Raw genomic sequence first — 13,279 nt, 5'->3', positions numbered from 1 at the left:
CTGGATGTGAAACCAGTCTGTTAACCCCAGAGCTCACGGTCCTTCCTGGGTGACCTGTGTTCAGCATGGGACCAGGATTTGTTCTGAGGAAAATCGAGCTCTTTCCCCCTGCCAACACCTTCCTCCCAGTCCCCCTCTTCGGGGCCAGCAAGAGGGTGGCAGCTTCGGACGCCTTTCTTTGTGTTGACAAAGACTCCCATCCAAGTACTAACCAGGCCCGACTGCCTAGGCCTCAACCTTGGGCTCTGTCCTTGCCCCAGTGGTTCTACCTGCTTAATCCAGTTTCAGCAAGAAGCCTGGTGAGTCAGTCTAGCCCAAAGCGCCCACCCTTGCTCTCTGATCAAATTTCTCACCCCCCACCGTCACTATCCCATCACCCTGGCCCCCTTCAGCAAAAATCCCATCAAGTTGGTTTAGCCAGGATCCCCTTTACCCCTGGCATTTCCTCTTGGTCATTCCAGCGACTCCCACCCTACTCCCTGGCCATACATCTCCCCCAGTGCAAAGCCCCACTGCTGTGGTCCCTACGCACATCAGGAAGGTCCTGAATGAAGTCCGCCGCCATCTTTAACAAGTGCCACCATTTTCTCTTAACAAGTGCTCACCTTCCTCCAAGGTCTCTCCCGCAGCTGCTCGGTGCCTTCTGGGGCCCTGCTTCTTTGGGGCCGCATACCAGCCCGGCTCCCCTCGGCTTCCCTGAAGTCCCCTTCGCTTTGCCCCGGCACCCTACCCCCTCACGGACCAGCATCTGCCAACCGCGGTCACCTTTGCACTAAGCCCAGTTGGCTCTTGTCTCTTTGGAGTGCTCCTGCCTTCCACATGGGGAGACCTTACCAAAGTTAGCGGACCTCTCAGGATGGAACTTACGGCATTCATGGCAGAACCCGAGATCCCTCAGACAGCCACTCATTTCAAGTTTATCGGACATCTGTGGAGCTCATCCCATGCTGGGTGTTGGGGACTGAAGTGTACGGAAGACTTTCACCACTGCCTTTTTTTTTTTTTATTTTAACCGAGGAGACAGGGAGACAAATGCTTTAGGAGACCAGGGAGCACAAGCCGGGGATTCGGTCTGGGCTGTTCATTGCTGCCTAGAGCGGAACCAGGCCCAGAGGTGCTCAACAAGTATTTGATGAATGAATGAATGAATGAATGGAATGGCGAACCTGCCTGAGAGATTGCCCTTTTCTTTCTCCCCCGGTGTTAGCCGAGCCCAGAATGTTCTAGCCTGTTGATGTGAATGATGTGTCTGTTTGGGGGTGATGTTCTGGTCGACTATGGACACCCAGAGGGCATTTATCCAAAAGTGCCCATTCCAAACCTTCACCGCAGCCTCTGATCTCCCACTGTCCCGGTGCCAGGCTCCCAGAAGGGGCTCGAGAAGTACTCGGGAGTCCCCAAGGAGACAGTGGAAGTCAAACAAATACCATGCACGAGATGGGCAAAGCCACTGAAGGAGAAAGGGGGGGAAGCTAGAGGAGCGGCCGATGGGTGAGCCGCAGCTGGGGAAACCAAACCGTCTTGGCAGGCCCCCAGAGTGTCCTGAGTTTAGCACTGAAAGTCCAGAGGCCCAGAAAACCCTGGGTCCCGGGCAACCCTGGACTCGGGTTACCCTAGCTGCTGGGGAAGGGAGAGAGTGGGGTCTGGGTTTCCCAGGAAAGGAGCCCTGGGGAAACCCGAGAGAAAAGAATGAAAGTGCTAAATTCTACAATTACTTGTTTACACGCCTGAGGTCAGGGGCTGGATCTGGTTCAAATCCAGATGGCCCACCAGGGGAGGTGGCCTGTTTAAGGTTTCAGATTCTGCAATCTGCAGACCAGGGTTTCCATCTTCTTCTGAGCCTCCATTTTTCTGAGTTGTAAAATGGACCCAATGACATTACTTTCTTGGGGCGCCTGGGGGCTCAGTCGGTTAAGCATCTGACTCTTGATCTAGGCCCAGGTCTTGAGCTCAGGGTTCTGAGTTCAGGCCCCGTGTTGGGCTCCACGCTGGGCATGAAGCCTACTTAAAACACAAACAAAAAAACCCACAGTACTTTCCTCTCAGGTAAAACAAGAGAAATGTAAACTGCTGGGCATATAGGAAATAAAGTGTTAGCATTTTTGCCTGGCCAATAGTGTGTGCTCAGTAAATATGTGACCCTTGATGGCCCCCTGATGAAGAGAGTGGGGTAGAAGGCTTGGGGGGGGGGGGCGTGCGGTGATCTTTGTCTCTGGCCCCCAGCCCCCTCTCAGCCCCTGCTCGGGGAGGGGCAAAGAACACAGGTCTTCCCCTGACCTTTATTGATGGCGTTAAGAGTATCAGGAGAAGCAGGTGTTAATCCAAGAGGGAGCCAGGTCCATCTATGGAGAGATGAATCTTCCGCCAGCCTGGCTTCTCCCTTCTCTGCCCTCCCCTCCTCCAATGCTCTCGTCCCCAGCCTCCCTCCTCAGTCACAGCCCTACTCCACCAGCTCTAGCACCTACTCTGGCCCACACGCAGGTGGAGAAAAGCCCCCAAGCACACTGACCGGGCCCACTTTAAGTTAATGACTGAGAACTTCCTCTGCACCCCAAACACTGCCCACTCATCATCCCATATTTGCCCAGTCCATTCGCCCTTCCGCTTTCCTAGGGGACAATCTCCCACCTCCCGTGATGTCCTCATACCTCCAACATCTCCTCCATCCTCACTCAGGGCTGACGGCCTCGCTTCCTGGCTCACCCAGCTGGCTGAAGAGGACTTCTGCAGCCTCCACCACCCCAGCTACCCAGCCACAGCCTCTGCCGTGTCCACGCGGCCACTGGGGACAGACTGTCCCCTGCTCCCACCTCAAGCCAACACCATGCCCTGTCATCCACACAACGAGGGGGCTTTTCTCTTCTCTCTCCCATGGCGCTAATCATTCCCTCACAACTACATCGGTCTCACTAGCATACAAACCTTTCTGGTTTCTTCCATCTTAAAGAACTTTCCCGTGAGCTGGCCTCCTCTTGCAGCTAACGCCCCATGTCTCTGCTTCCCGCAGGAGCAAAATATTCAAAAGAGTTGTCTATCTGTGCTGCCTTTTTCTTTTCTCGCTTCTTTCCTTTTCCTTGTGGAATGTAAAGCACCTAGAAGAGTGCCTAAGACAGTAATGCGCTCATATGACTGAGCAATTCAATCCTCGGATACAGACCCAAAGGAATTAAAAGTAAGAACTCAATTAGAGGGGCGTGTGGGTGGCTCAGTCGGTGTAGCATCTGACTGTCATGTTCGGCTCAGGTCATCATCTCAGGATCCTGCGATCAAGCCCTGCATCAGGCTCTGCGCTCAGCACGGAGTCGGCTGCTCTCCCTCTCCCTCTGCCCTCCCCCCAGCTTGCACACGCTCGCGCTCTCTCTCAAATAAATAAATCTTCAAAAAAAACCAAAAGAACTCAAATACAGCATGCCAACATTGTCCAACGTGTTCATAGCATTATTGCAATAGCCCAAAGGTGGAAACAACCCAAGAGTCCATCGATGGATGAATGGATAAACAAAGTGAGGTATATCTACACCATGGGATATTATTCAGCCATACAAAGGAAGGAAATTCTGACACATGCTACAACATGGATGAATCTTGAAAACATTATGCTAAGTGAAATAAGGCAGACATAGCAGAACAGATATTGTGTGATTCTAATTCCATGACATATCTAAAAAAGGCCAATGCACAGAGACAGAAGGTAAAACACAGGTCACCACGGGCTGAGGGGAGGGGAATAGAGAGTGCTTGATGGTTACCAAGTTTCTGTTTGGGGTGATGGAAAAGTTTTTTGATGACTTTAGGTGTGATGATGACTTTTTTTAAAGATTTTATTTATTTATTTGCATGCGGGCATGCGCACGCGCGCGAGAGAGAGAGAAAGAGAGAGAGAGAGTACAAGTAGATGGAGAGGCAGAGGTAGAGAATCTCAAGCAGACTCCGAGCTGGGCACAGAGCCTGATGCGGGGCTTGATCTCATGACCCTGAGATCATGACCTGAGCCCAAACCAGAAGTCAGACACTTAACCGAATGAGCCACCCAGGCGACCCTGTGGTGATGACTTTTTAGATACAATACAAAAGGCAGAATCCATAAAAGAAATAATTGATTAAGTTGGAGTTCATTCCAAGTAAAAACTTCTGGTCTGGAAAAGACAATGTAAGGGGTGGGCAGACAAGCCACAGAATGGGAGAAAATGTTTGCAGAAGACTGTTATCGAAAATATACAAAGAACTATCTAAACTCCACAATAAAAAAACAAAACAACTAGATTGAAAACATGGGCCAAAGATCTTAACAGACACCCCACCAAAGAAGATAAACAGATGGGATTAAGTATATGAAAAGATGCTTTACATCATATGTCATCAGGGAAATGCAAGCAAAAGAATAATGAGATACCACTATGCACCTGTTAGAATGGCCCAAACCTGTAACACTGACAACATCAAATGCTGGCGAGGATGTGGAGCAACAGGAACTCCTATTTATTGCAGCTAGAAATGCAAAATGGTACAGCCTCTTAGGCACAAAGTTTAGCAGTTTCTTTTATAACCCTGAACATATTCTTGGGGCGTCTGGGTGGCTCAGTTGGTTAAACGTGGGGGTGGGGGGGTGAGTTAGCCCAGTGATGGGTATTAAGGAGGACACGTACTGCATGGAGCACTGGGTGTTATACGCAAACAATGAATCGTGGAAGACTACATCAAAAACTAACGATGTACTGTATGGTGATTAACATACCATAATAAAATTAAATTAAAAAACAAAAACAAAAAACGTCCAACTCTTGATTTCGGCTCAGGTCACAATCTCAGGGTTGTGGGATCAAGCCCCATGTCAGGGTCCACGCCAAGCGTGGGATTTCTCTCTCTCCTCTTCCTCTGCCCCTTGACTAACCGCCCCCCTGCCGCTCACACACATGCTCTCTCTCTCTCAAAAAAACAATTCAGAAAAAAACAAACAAACACTAAACATACTCTTAAGCCAGGAAACCTGGCCCGTTACAACCTTTTTATAGTCATCCTCTTAGGCACTACCCAAGTGAAATACTGGGTATAGTTGTAATGACTGAGCAGTGATTGCTTCCACCTTCACAACTTTTTTTTAAATTTTTAATTTAAAACAAATATTTTATTTATATATTTTGAGAGAAAGAGAGAGCACCCACAAGTGGGGGGAGAGAGGGGGTAGGGGTGGGAGGGTCAGAGGGAGAGGGAGAGAGAGAATCTTAAGCAGGCTCCATGCCCAGCACAGAGCCCCACACAGGGCTCAATCTTATGACCCTGAGATCATGACCGGAGCTGAAATCAAGAGTCAACAGCTTAACTGACTGAGCAACTGGGCGTCCCCATCCTCATGGCTTTGAGCAGTTTCACACGGGTCTCTGAAAAAGCCACACCAATGACTCTGAAGAAGACATCTTTATTGGTTTGTCTTCCTCAAGTTACCCTGAGAGAGAGATTTTCCCACTGGTCAATTGGACAATGCCACACTGACATCCCTGAACTCTGAGGGTCCTGGCAACAGACCCCACCCTTGACCTAACCCCACAAGCTTAGCAAAGACTAACTCACAGGGTGAAAAGAAGTGAAATATAGTTACAGACAGAATGGCATTCAGACATCATACTTACTTATCCGTGTGGAGGCAGCTGAGACTATTCTTGATGGATGTTCCCCCTGGTCATTCAGCAGGATTGGCTGTAAAAGTTGAACAGTGTGTGACATTTTGGGCAGGGAGAAACCTGGCATGTCTGATGGCTCATCTTTCCTGTAATCTACTTCAGAACATCCTTAGCACACTTTACCAGCTTTATCGTCTGCCCACTTATTGGGGAGCATGGGGAGGACGGCAACAGTGGGATGAGGTTCCTGTCTGTAAATCCTCCATATTCAACTGAGGCAAAAGGTAGACCCATTACCAGAGATAAGTGACTTGCAATGCCCATGCCATAAATTAATTGCCTGTTGAAGATCTGAGCAGGTGACAACACAGATCTGAGCATATCAAGTGAGTTTGCAAAGGAGTCTACCATAATCCAAAAGTCCTGTCTCTGGATTGGTCCTGCAAAATTTTTGGTCAAGATTTCACGGCCCTTCCGAGGGAGAAGGAGGTGCATTTGCTGAATAAACTGCAAATCCTAGTGATTCCCAGCATGCATCAACAATATTGCTGTCATTTCGGTATTAGGCTCTATTCTCACGTTTTCCTGTGAATGGTTCTCTGATATATGTACTGTGGCCAAGGTAACAATTTGACCATCTTTCTGGAATAATTGCACCTTTGGTGAGACTATATTGTGACATACGTAGTTACCAATTATTGATATATCAAAACGAGTTGACCTTCAGTTTGCACATTCAGCTCCTACTGAAAGCAACTGCAAATACTTGGCTTGATCCTGGCAGAACTCTGTAAAATAAAGAATAGCAACAAAAACCATGGGCATTATTTTAAAAGTCAAAAGCTAGTTCTGTGAAAGATTTTTTAAAAACAGACCTCTGGCAAGCATTATCAAGAATAAAAGAGAGACGATGGGGTGCCTGGCTGGCTCAGTTGTTAGGCGTCTGCCTTCGGCTCAGGGCATGATCCCAGGGTCCTGGGATCGAGCCCCGCATTGGGCTCCCTGCTCCGCGGGGGGCCTGCTTCTCCCTCTCCCACTCCCCCTGCTTGTGTTCCCTCCCTCGCTGTGTCTCTCTCTGTCAAATAAATAAATAAAATCTTAAAAAAAAAAAAGAATAAAAGAGAGACGATGTGAATAAATAAAATACAGAAAGATAAGGAAGAAATAAAAACAGACACAAAAGTGATGATTAAAAAAGAAGAAAAAGCATTTTTTAAAAAAGATTTTATTTATTTGAGAGAGAGCACGCACAAGCGGGGGCATGGGAGGGAGAAGCAGGCTCCCCACCGAGCAGGGAGCCCGATGCGGGGCTCGATCCCAGGACCCTGGGATCATGACCTGAGCCGAAGGCAGACACTTAACTGACTGAGCCACCCAGGCACCCCAAGAAAAAGCATTTTGAGTAACTGCACTAATAAAATTAAAAACAAAAATGAAGTAAGTCCCAGGAATATATAAAATGTCAAAATCTGATCAAGGAGGAGATGACGAATTCCAGGCCACCAAGTCTGAAGAGACTGAAATGGTAGTCAAAGAAATCTAATGGGAGAAGATATTTGCAAATGACACATCCAATAAAGAGTTAGTACCCAAAATACACAAAGAACTCATATAGCTTAACACCCCAAAAAACAAATAATCCAATTAAAAAATGGGCAGAAGACACAAACAGACATTTCTCCAAAGACATCCAGATGGCCAACAGACACATGAAAAGATGTTCATCATCACTCATCATCAGGGAAATACAAATCAAAACCACAATGAGGTATCACCTCACACCTGTCAGTATGGCTAAAATCAACAACACAAGAAACAACAGGTGTTGGCAAGGATGTAGAAAAAAAAGGAACCCTCTCACACTGTTGGTGGGAATGCAAACTGGTGCAGCCACTCTGGAAAACAGTATGGAGGTTCCTCAAGAAGTTAAAAATAGAGCTACCCTATGATCCAGCAATTACACTACTGGGTATTTACCCAAAGAATACAAGAACACTAATTCAAAGGGATACATGCACCCCTACGTTTATAGCAGCATTATTTACAATAGCCAAACTATGGAAGCAGCCCAAACGTCCATTGATAGATGAACGGATAAAGAAGTGGCATGTAACAAACAAAACAAAAAATAAAACCAAAAACAAGCAAAGAGGAAAAAATAAGAGAAAGAGAGAGACAAAGTAAGAAACAGACTCCTAATTATAAAGAACAAACGGATGGTTACCAGGGGGGAGGAGGATGGGGAGATGGGTGAAACAGAGGATGGGGACTGACGAGTGCACTTGTCGTGATGAGCACCAAATGATGTTTGGCATTCTTGAATCATTCTATTGTACACCTGAAACTAGTATTACTAGCATTACACCGTATGTTAACTATACTGGAATTAAAATAAAAATTAAAAAATTGTAGTGTAATTATGCAATGGAATACATACAGCAACAAGGAACAAACGAGAACTAGACACAATACGGATAAATCTGATAAACATGAGTGAAAAATGGGAAATACAAGAGAGTACATAAAGTAGGATTCCATTTATATGAGGCACACACACACACACACACACACACAAAAGCAAAATGAAATCTATGATGGGCAGTGAATGGAAAGGGGCAGGAGGAGGGCTTATGGGGTACGGGCAAATATTGCTCAGTGTTGTTTTCACGCTTGGAAAGTCATCAAATCATTTATGATTTGAGAACTTTTATGCCATACTTAAATAAAAAGTTTAAACAAATTCTAATTGATTTCTTTTTTCCAACTACCTGTGCTCACCTGCCAGCCAAGGCTTTGGAGATCACCTGTGTGGAGGGGAGGGAAAACAATGGCAGCCACCTGTGAAAAATTTAAAACTGGGTCCCAATCTGGGGCACCTGGCTGGCTCAGTTGGTAGAGCACGTGACTCTTGATCTCGGGGGTTCTAAGCCCTACATTGGGTGTAGAGATTACTTAAAAATAAAACCTAAAAAAAAAAAAAACTGGGTCCCATCTAACACCACCTGTGAGTGAGGACCCACTGGATTAAGAACCAATGATATTGTGATTTATAAGAAACGTATATTTGGTCATTCAGATGGCCAAAACATTTCTCACACGTATTTGGTCTTCCTCCATAGTTCCTGGTTCACAGCTCCTAAAAACCCTTGGAATTTCCTGTAAGGAGAGCCATAAAGGTGTCTTTAGTTATGTTAATGAAGTGACTGTTGGAAAGTCCTTAGGCAACCTAAGGATGGGGGCTGATTGCCAGGGGAACCAACGCAGATTAGATAGTTGGAACTTTCAGTCCCACCCCCTGATTTCTGGCGAGGGGAGGGGGACTGGAGGTTGAATTCAATCTCCAATGGCCAGTGATTTAGGAGGAAGTCATGGGAACTTCCAATCTGTAGCCAGTAGGTCAGAAGCACAGCTGACAGCCTTGGACTTGGACCTGGTGTCTAAAGTTGGGGGGGTTGGGGGGAGACAGTCTAGTAGGACTGATTCCTTACCATGGGATCTGACGGTGTCTCCCGGTAGATCATGTCATGAGTTGAATTGCAGGACACTGAGCTGGCGGCACAGAGAATTGCTTGGTGTGGGGAAAACCTCCACACACTTGGCGACCGGAAGTGTCAGAAGTGTTCTGTGTCTAGTAAAAGAGACCCACAGGGAAGAAACACGCAACAGGGAAGAAGTGGGTTTTTCCCTACACGGTCGATAGCTGAGGTCCTTCCTGTTTAGTTGGTGTCAGTGACGTATTTGCTAGAATGGCCCCGGCTCACAGAAACACGTGGTTTGGAAAGAGAAAGGAGGAAAGGGTGAAGGATAAGGAACCTTTGATTCCTGGATGGCCCCATGCTCACCCACGGTGTGGAGCAGCTGTGCTGGGGGTAAAAAGTTACCAGTAGAATTCAGAGATGGAGCCAAGTCTGGGGAGTTGGTTCACGGGATGCATCAGGAAATGCAAACTGATAACAAGAAGGCAAAATGCCTTGGTCGTTGTGATCTGTAATAGCTCAAGTAAAAGAGAAGGCTGGGGCAGACTTTGAGGCTAGTCCAAACTCAGATTTCGGCGAGTCTGAGCTTCAGCCACTAGCTTCAAAGCTTACCCCCCACCCCGCCCAGAGAAAATGTATGCAAGGACCACTGAAAGTACTTCTAAGACCTCTGATCACCAAGAATGTAGCCAGCGTTGGGGGAGGACAAAACCAATGAGGTGAAGTGTGAAAGAGTTGTGTTCATCCTCAGATCAGTATCCTCAGCTTCCTGAGGAAGCCTCACTGAACGGGTTTGGGGGAGTAACTGATTGGGGGCGGTGTCTCTGGTCTGAATGCCCCTGGGTGGAGGAGCGGGTCTGAGTCGAAGCCTGACCCACATATCACTATGGAACAATCGCAGGTGGCTGTTACGTGATCCAGACATTTCCCGAGGGAACAGCCAGCCTGGTGGGCTGGGTAAGAGCCACGCTAAGGTTTTTTAATCCCCAGAAAGGGAACTGTCCTTAACCCTCAACGAATGCCAAGTGGAACACCACGACGAAGCAGCTGATATGCTTCCTAGGCAAGGCGTGTGGGACTGGCTTTAAGACGACCGAGATATTAACTGGCCGAATAGGCCCATGACCAGGTCAGGGTAAATGCTGTGGGGACCCCTTTCACAGGGGCGCCCCACGTAACCTCTTTGTTGCAAAACCAAAGGTCAGATCGGGCGGCCACATCGAATTTGCAGCCTCAGCTGCCCCTCAGGGGTCTTACCGATGCTAATAGAAACCTCAGGTTAATTAACAAGCCAATGGGGAGAGGCCGGGAACAGTCCAGAGAGGCTTCCCAACAAGGTGGAAAGTTTTAAACAGTTATTAAGAAATAAGGTGAATAAAGCGAATACTGATAGGAGCAAAACAAAAAGGAAACAGGAAGGAAAGAGTCACGGGACTCGTCCCAGCAGGTGGAAATCTTTAGACGGTTATTAAGAAATGGGTGAACTGGGGGGTGCCTGGGTGGCTCAGTCGTTAGGCGTCTGCCTTCGGCTCAGGTCATGATCCCAGGGTCCTGGGATTGAGCCCCGCATCGGGCTCCCTGCTTGGCGGGAAGGCCTGCTTCTCCCTCTCCCACTCCCCCTGCTTGTGTTCCCTCTCTCACTGTGACTTTCTCTGTCAAATAAATAAATAAAATCTTAAAAAAAAGAAAAGAAAAGAAATGGGTGAACTGGGTGTTGTTTTTTTTAAGGATAGATAGATATAGTAAATAAACAGTATAAATAAAGCAAAGTTTTTAATACAGCACTACTTAAGGCTGGTCAGGCCAAAAGGACCCCTGCAGGTCCCCCAACATTAAAGGGCCCAAACAAGTCCACTCTACCTACCGCAACTTGGAGAAATTTAAAAAGCTGGGAGGTAGAGCTTACAATGAGAGACCTGAACTAAGAAACTTAATGAGATATGTAATATAATATCCATAAATTTAAAATATATCAATGGGAGGATATATTCATACAACAGTCCTCAGCGATAAAAAGAAAAAAACCTGATACATGCAATAACATGCATGAATCTCAGAAATGTTAGACTGAACAAAGCCAGACACAAGATAGTATGCCCTATGATTTTATATCTATGAAATTCCAGAATAGGCAAAACTTAATACCTAGTTGGAAAAAGCAGATTCGTGTTGCTTAGGGAGAGGGCTGACTGCAAATGGGTACGAGGGAAACTTTCACAGTGATGGAAGTGATCAATATGTCGATTATGGTGTGGTTACATGGGTATATACATTTGTCAAAACTCAGCGAAATGTACGCTTAAAATAGGAACTTTTCTTGTTATAGGAACATTTTTGCATGTAAATTAAACCTCAACAGTTGATTTTAAAAGTTAAAGAAACAGAGGGCGCCTGGCTGGTTCAGTTGGTGGAGAACCAGACTCTTGATCTCCAGGTTGTGAGTTTGAGTTCCACATGGGGTGTAAAGTGATGTGGGAAACAAAGGCAGAAGAAAAATTATTAAATCTCCTTACTACCTACAGCCCACTGACAAGTCCTTGAAACAGGTTATGTATGTGACATTCCTCTAGGGACTCAACTGCCTCGATGTTAATACTTTGCTAAGGGCAAAGGCAATCTTAGCCCGACCCCCAGGATCCTGTTTAAGTCTACTTTAACATATAAAGATTCCTTTAGAAATTTCCTTTATCTCTAAACCCCCGAAGATACCTGTTGGCAATCATCCCCCAAGCATATGGCCCACTGATATACATCTGAAGGGTCTCATGACTTAAGGTTTTATTAGACCATAATAAATGACCTTTTCCCAACAATTGCTAGCCACCTCAAGGTCCTGGAAACCTTGCTTCCAAAATTCCTTAGAGACTTACGCTATCTCTAACCCCCTCCCAACTTGAAAGTACATAATGGGCCACTCCTCAAGATCCCGGTGCCGCTCTTTCTGCCCACAGGTCCTGTCCCCGTGCTTTCATAAAATCACCTTTTTGCACCAAAGACATCTCAAGAATTCTTTCTTGGCCGTCGGCTTCAAACCCTAATGTCTTTCCTACATCATAAAGATTACTTAAAAACTTTAGGGGTGTCTGGGTGTCTCAGTCGGTTAAGTGTCTGACTTAGGCTCAGGTCATGATCTCAGGGTCCTGGGATCGAGCCCTGCATTGGGCTCTGTGCTCATCGGGGAGTCTGCTTCTGCTTCTCCCTCTGCCTCTCCCCCTGCTCCTGCTCTCTCTCTCTCTCTCAAATAAATAAAATCTTTAAAAAAAAATAAAAGAAACATATACAAACATAAGGCAATATACATTTTCTAAGAGAAAATACGAATTAAATATACACATTAAACTGAAAAGAAGGGGAGCCTGGGTGGCTCAATTGGTTGGGCGGCTGCCTTCAGCTCAGGTCATGATCCCAGAGTCCTGGGATCGAGTCCCGCGTTGGGCTCCCTGCTCTGCGGAGAGCCTGCTTCTCCCTCTCCCTCTGCCTGCCACTCTGCCTACTTGTGCTCTATCCTTCTCTGTCAAATAAATAAATAAAAATCTTTTAAAAAAAAAATTAAAAAATAAACTGAAAATAGTAAGTGACCATAGAGAGGGGTAAATAATGGGTCTGGGGTATGCAAATTAAAGGGAAAAGAGGTGCCTGGGTCGCTCAGTCAGTTAAGCGTCTGCCTTCAGCTCAGGTCATGATCCTGGGGTCCTGGGATTGAGCCCTTTGTGGAGCTCCCCGCTCAGCGGCGAGTCTGCTTCTCCCTCAGCCCCTCTCCCTGCTCAAGTGCTCGCTCTCTTTCTCAAATAAATAAAATCTTTAAAAAAAAAAGGAATAAATAAATTAAAAACAATAGTACCATAAACACTTGCTCCAGTCCCTCTGAATAAGTTACAACAAGGTTTCACTATCTTCAACTAACAAACATAATGTGAAAAGCTGCAAGCTCTGGGGCCACCACTATCACTGCTACCACCACCAACTTCACCTCCACCACGACTACCATCACCTCCATCATCATCACCTCCATCTCCACCATCATCTCCACCCCCATCACCATCATCATCACCCCCATCACCATCATCATCACCCCCATCACCATCATCATCACTCCCATCACCATCACCACCACTTCCATCACCATCATCACTTCCATCACCATCATCACCTCCATCATCACCACCTCCATCACCACCACCACCA

This window comes from Mirounga leonina, unplaced genomic scaffold (assembly GCF_011800145.1).
Source record: "Mirounga leonina isolate KUSES-001 unplaced genomic scaffold, KU_Mleo_1.0 Mir_101609, whole genome shotgun sequence".
NCBI classification, from domain to species: domain Eukaryota; kingdom Metazoa; phylum Chordata; class Mammalia; order Carnivora; family Phocidae; genus Mirounga; species Mirounga leonina.
Note: the sequence above shows the minus strand (reverse complement) of the source record.